We start from the raw sequence: 6,089 nt of genomic DNA on the forward strand, positions 1-6,089 counted from the left end.
TCCTCTTCCTCCTCCTCCTCCTCCTCCTCCTCTTCTTCTTCTTCTCCTATTCTAATTCCTTTTATTTCCCTCTATTGTCTAATGGGTCTAATTATTCCAAAACTATAAAATATAGGAGCTGTGCCAGAGGAAATCCTTGTCTTATACCTTATTTGAGAGTAAAATTTTTCAGTTTTTTCTCTCAATTTAGAATTATGTTGGCTATTGGTTTGTCATAGATGGCTTGTATTAGGTTGAGTTAGAGGCCATCCATTCCAATTTTCTGTATGTCTTTGATAATGAATGAGTGTTAGACTTTTTCAAAAGACTTTTCTGCATCATGTGAGATGATTATGTGATTTTTTTTAATTTGACTCTATTGATATAATTTCTTCCTTTTCAATTTCAATGAAGAGTTTGAGGAGAATTGGGAATATATCTTCTGTAAATTTCTTGTAGAATTAGCTGTGAATCCAGCAGAACCTAGGATTTTCTTTGTCAGAATATCTTTTATTACATTTTGAACATAATGACTGATATTGGGTTATTGAGAGTTCTTAATTCTTCTTGATTCAGTTTTGGTAATGTGTACATTTCTAGGAATCTTGCCATTTCTTTTATGTCTTCAATTTGAGTGAGTAAAGGTGTTCTAATAACTATTTTTGAAAACAGTGATGATCTTCTGAATTTCCACAGTGTCTGTAGTAATTTCACCCTTTTAATTCTTTATTGCTTGAATTTGAGTTTTTTCTTTTGTCTCTTGAATGAGGTTAGCTAGGGCTTTTCAATTTTATTTAAACTTTCTAGGAAACATCTTTTTAATTAATTCATTCATTATATTGTCTTCTTTTCCTGGATTGCATTATTTTCTGCTCTAATCTTTACAATTTTCTCATTTCTTTGCACTTTGTGCTTGGATTTCTCTCTCTCTCTCTCTTTTTTTTTTTTCCTGAAACAGGGATTGAACTCAGGCCCCTGTGCTTGCCAGGGAAGCGCTTATTCCACTGAGCCATCTCCCCGGCCCCTATTTAAAGTTTTTGTTTGTTTGTTTGTTTGTTTGTTTGTTTTTTTGGATTTCTCTTGTTTTCTAGATTTTTGAGGTGCAGCATTATGCTAAATATTTTTTGCTCATTCTGTTTTCATAATGTGTGAGTTCTGAGCTGTACATTTCCCTCTAAGAACTGCTTTCACTGCATCCCACACATTTTCATAAGTTGTCCTTGAATTTTTATAAATTTTAAATATTATTTAATTTCATATTTAAGCCATTGATTATTGAGGAACTGTTATTGAATTTCACATGTTTATGGATTTTTTGTGGTTTCATTTTTGGTTTATTTCCAGTTCTATTGCACTATGGTCAGATAACATGCACGGAATAATTTCTGTTTTCTTGTATAAACTTAAGCATGACCTATGCACTAGCATGTGGTATATCTTGGAGAACATCCCATGTGCAGCTGAAAGAATGTATATTGGGATGTGGTTGGGTAGAACACTCTATATGTACACTAAGTCCATTTGTTCAAAGGTCTCATTCTGTTTTGCTATTTGCTAATATTTTCTCTAACTGTCCTATTTTTTATGATAAGTAGGTGTTAAGGTCTCCTGTTAAGACTGTAGTATTGGATATTAGATTTTTCATGTCCATTAATATTTGTCTTATATAGTTGGGGGCTCCCGTGTTTGGTGCCTACATATTTCTGAGTGTTAGCTCTTCCTCTTGTATTTTTCACTTAGCCAGTATGTAGTGGCCTTCTTTATTGCATTTGATCTTTCTTGGTTTGAAGTTCTGACTCTCTGTGAACAGGATTGCTATCCCTGCTTTTGTCTGAGGTCCTGGGACATGTAATATTGTTTTCCATCCTTTGACTTTGAGCCTATGAATTTTTTTATGAGTAAGTGTGTTTTCTATACACATTATATTTTTGGATTTCACTTCCTTATCCACTCTTTCAGTCTATTTCTTTTAATTGGAGAATTGAGTCCATTTATATTGATGGATATAACTGAAATGGATTGACTTATGTTCCACATGGTATTTTCCTGCGGTTGGTTACCTATTTTTCTCCTGTGTTTAAGTGTTTGCCCTATTTTGTGGGTCCTTTTCATTCTCTTTCATGGAATTGTCATCATTTTAATCCCTGTCTAGAATATCTTTTATTAGTCTGTGTAGAGTTGACTTTGTCATCATGAAATCCTTTATTTGTTGTTTGTCATGGAAGTATTTCATTTGTCCATTAAACTTGAAAGAGAGTTTTCCAGGATGTATCAGTCTGGAATTTGTTTTCTTGAAAGACTTACATTACTTTGCTCCATGCTGTTCTTGACTTCATGGTTTGTGAAGAGAAATCTGCCATTATTCTGATTGGTTTTCCTTTAAATATGGTCTGTTTCTTTCCTCCAGCAACGTTTAGTATACTGCTCTTGTGCTGAATTTCTAAGATCTTGATTATTATATGTCTAGGTATGTTTTTAATTGGATTGATATTATTTGGAGTTCTATGTGCTTCAGTTCAATGAATATCAGAATGTTTCCCCATATTTGGGAAGTCTTCTGCTATTACTTCTGCCTATAATCTTTTTATGTCATTTATATTCTCTTTTTCTTTCTTGTTTATGCCTATTAGTCTTACATTGTTCCTTTTTGCATCATCTTGAAGATTTTGAATTATTTTTTTCTTAAATCTTAGGGTTTTTTAAGAGATCTTTTCTTATTTTTTTACTACCTGCAATGGTGTCTTCAATGTCTGAAAGTCCTTCTTCAGTTTTCATTCAAGTGGTTTTTCCAGCTTGTGATAGAAATTTTAATTTCCTGTGTATCTCTTTAAATCTGCTTGCCCCTTCTCTCAATCAACTCAATCAAGAAGGAGGGAGAGAGAGAGGGAGAGGAGAGAGAGACAGTGAGAGAGAGAGAGAGAGAGAGAGAGAGAGAGAGAGAGAGAGAGAGAGAGGATGCTCTGTTAGATCTGTGTCTAGCTGTGTGTCTCACCTTACTGCATCCAGATCTACCAATTTTGAACTCGTACCTCTGGGTCTGGCTTAAGTCTACTCCTTTCCTATATTGTTCATTCAAGGATTCCATCATTTTTCTAATCTCCTCTACTTTTTATCAGTGTCTTCTTTATGAACACTTTGTACTTCCTTCATCATCATCATTTCTTTTTTTACTTCAGAAAATATTTCTGATCTGATTTCCTCTATACCTTTCTGCAATTGTTTATTTACTTCAAACACTACTATTTCAAAGATTTCAGGTGTGTGATTTCCAATTTCTTCTATGCTAGTGTCTTCTGCGTTTCTTCTGGGTGGACTCAGGACCTGAGATTGCACTTTGTTCCTCCTTTTCTGTGTATAGCACTGTCCTCTGACCTTTGGAGTAGAGCTTTGGTGAAGTTATTGCTTTAGCATCTACTGATATGATCACCCAAGTGAAATTTTGTTGTTAAGGCAGCTACAGTTTTTTATTCACACTACTACAATTAGCAACACTAATAATGGGCAGTGAGATTTAGCAGTTGACAAAGTTTTGTTACTAATGGGTTTGTATTTTAGACCATAAGAGCAAACATAGTGACTGTAGAGTTAAGCAGATATTAAATTGGAAATTTACATTTAAATTAGTTTTCCTAAGTTTTGAATGATCACCTCCCCTTGTACTTGGAGTGTTCCAAGCAGACTATTTCATCCTAAATACCTCCTGCTCCCTTCAGAGAGAGAGAGAGAGAGAGAGAGAGAGAGAGAGAGAGAGAGAGAGAGAGAGAAGATGCTCTGCTAGATTGCTAGATCTGGGTCTAGCAGTGTGTCTCACCTTAATGCGTTCAAATCTACCAATTCTGAACTCGTGCCTCTGGGCCTGGCTTAGGTCTGGCTGCTGTGCTCTGCTTCTTTCTGCTACAGCCCATGGAAGTGAACCCTCTGTGCCCTTTAGCATGATGCTCTGCTCCTGGGTTAGCTTTCTGGTCTCACCCCTAAGAATCTGTTTTGGAAGTTCTGTCACAGGGTTCCACACTAGGTCTGTCTACCAAAGGAGGTTCTGGTGGGCAGGTGGTATGTCCCTCATGCTGTTCCTGTGTACTGGCTGGGCAAAGGTTCCAGCAGATGGGCAGGCAGTCCCACATGCACTCTGGGGCTGTGAGCTGGTTGGAGGTTTCTCTTTCTCTTTTATTTTTTTGTTCCATAAGTCTATTGCCGCTTTTATACAAGTACCATACCATTTCAATTACTATATCCTTGTAGTACATTTATAAGACCATGCATTTTGCATTATTCTGACCTTCTTTTAATGCGTTTTGTTGTTCCATATGCACTAATAATTTTTATCTTTGTCTCACAGTTAGAAAATACATATCAAGGGGTACCTTCTTTGCCAGGCAAGATGGTAGGCAATAGCATATAGAAAAGTGCTTTCTGGGACTTCCATTGGACTAGATGACAGAGTTGAAATAGCCTGTTTCTTTACAGTATAGAGAAGAAAACAGTTTATAACTTTAGTTATTTAATGTTTTTGCTTTTTCCTCTTATTTTCTAAAACTGGCATTACTGTACATAGATATCTGATGTGCTAGCACTGGACATAAATAGTTGCTGCCCATTAGCCTGGGATTATAATTAGGATGGCTGTGAGCTGCAAGAAGAAAAACACTGGGATTTGAACTGAACAATATATTTTTTTCCTCCTCCAGGCAGACAGTCCCTGTGTTCAAAGAGAGGTCAAAGAATTCTTGTTCTGAGAGAAGACCAAAGACTTGCAGAGATGCATCTGATAAAATTATATAAGACTTTTGTCTAATAGTGAAGAAAGTAATCTAAGAGAAGACTACTACCATCTACTTATGCTAGAATTATTGGCCTACTGCCACATTGTGATATAAAATATTAGTACGTTTAAATTATGAAACTGAGATTTAACTTAGGTAGTTAACCCTCCAGAAGAGAAGTTTATTATTACCCTACAACATATGCAGTTAGGTTTAACCTTACTCTCTGTCTGAATATCAAACATCTAACACATAACAGGGAATATGTAATTTCCATCAAGTATTGATATGTTAAATTTTGAGTCCCTAAAGAATATGGGGATAAAAATTTACAAATGAAGAATATGAATAAACATTTACATATTTTTGCACAGAAATTTAGAAATCTAACCATATGCAGTATTGCAGCAGGACAGTCCTGTGAATTTTTTCTTCCTTGTCTTTTTTTTTTTTTTTTTTTGGTGGAACCAGGGATTGAACTCAGGCCCTTGTGCTTGCGAGGTAAGCACTTATTCCACTGAGCCATCTCTCTGGCCCCTCCTCCTTGTCTTTTTTTCATTTATTTTTCTTTAAAAAAACAACAAAACTACAAGCTTTTACTTGAGAGACATAGTAGTGGGTTATCTTCAGAAGTTGTTGACTTAAGCCTTTCACAGCTCAGCATATTAACATGGCTTTACTTTGTATACCTGGTTTTTATACTTTTCAGCTGGATGGTTAAGACCAAGATAAAGCAAGACCTATATAACAAAAAATGTAACTTTTTATCTGATAAGGTCAATCAAGTCCCCTCTGGATTTATCCTGTAACCCTGTACTGCATTTTGAGGATCCTTTGTCAGTGTCAGCCATGTGGATGAGTCACAAGCATTGCTTGACCAATTTTCTCTCTGTGAAAGCATGAGAGAATGTTTTGTCTCCATGTGACTCTCCTTAGGAACACTTTACATCATAGATCACCTTACTCTGTGGCCCCCATAATCTCCTTGATTAGAAAATTTGAGACACAGCTGAGTTACATGATGTTACAGTATAGGTTCTCTTATATCCTGAGTCTTCACTGGCCTTGAGAGACCAGGACCAAAATGTTGGTTGTCCTTGCAGCCCTTCTATTTCTCTAATTTTTGTTCTGCTAACTATTTTTCTGGACTCAAGTACCTTCAGTATTTAGATGCCAATGGAATACCCATCTCTGACAGATCTAAACAAAAAAAAAGGGGATAAAAAGGAAGGACCATTTTGTATTTGTATATACAGAATAGTTAGGATAGATATACAGCTACTTTTGCTTAATTCAAGGAGAAGAAAGATTTGTACTAATACTTTGGACAGTATATCCTGTCTGCATCTT

This window comes from Octodon degus, unplaced genomic scaffold (assembly GCF_000260255.1).
Source record: "Octodon degus isolate 3935 unplaced genomic scaffold, OctDeg1.0 scaffold00162, whole genome shotgun sequence".
Taxonomy (NCBI): Eukaryota; Metazoa; Chordata; class Mammalia; order Rodentia; family Octodontidae; genus Octodon; species Octodon degus.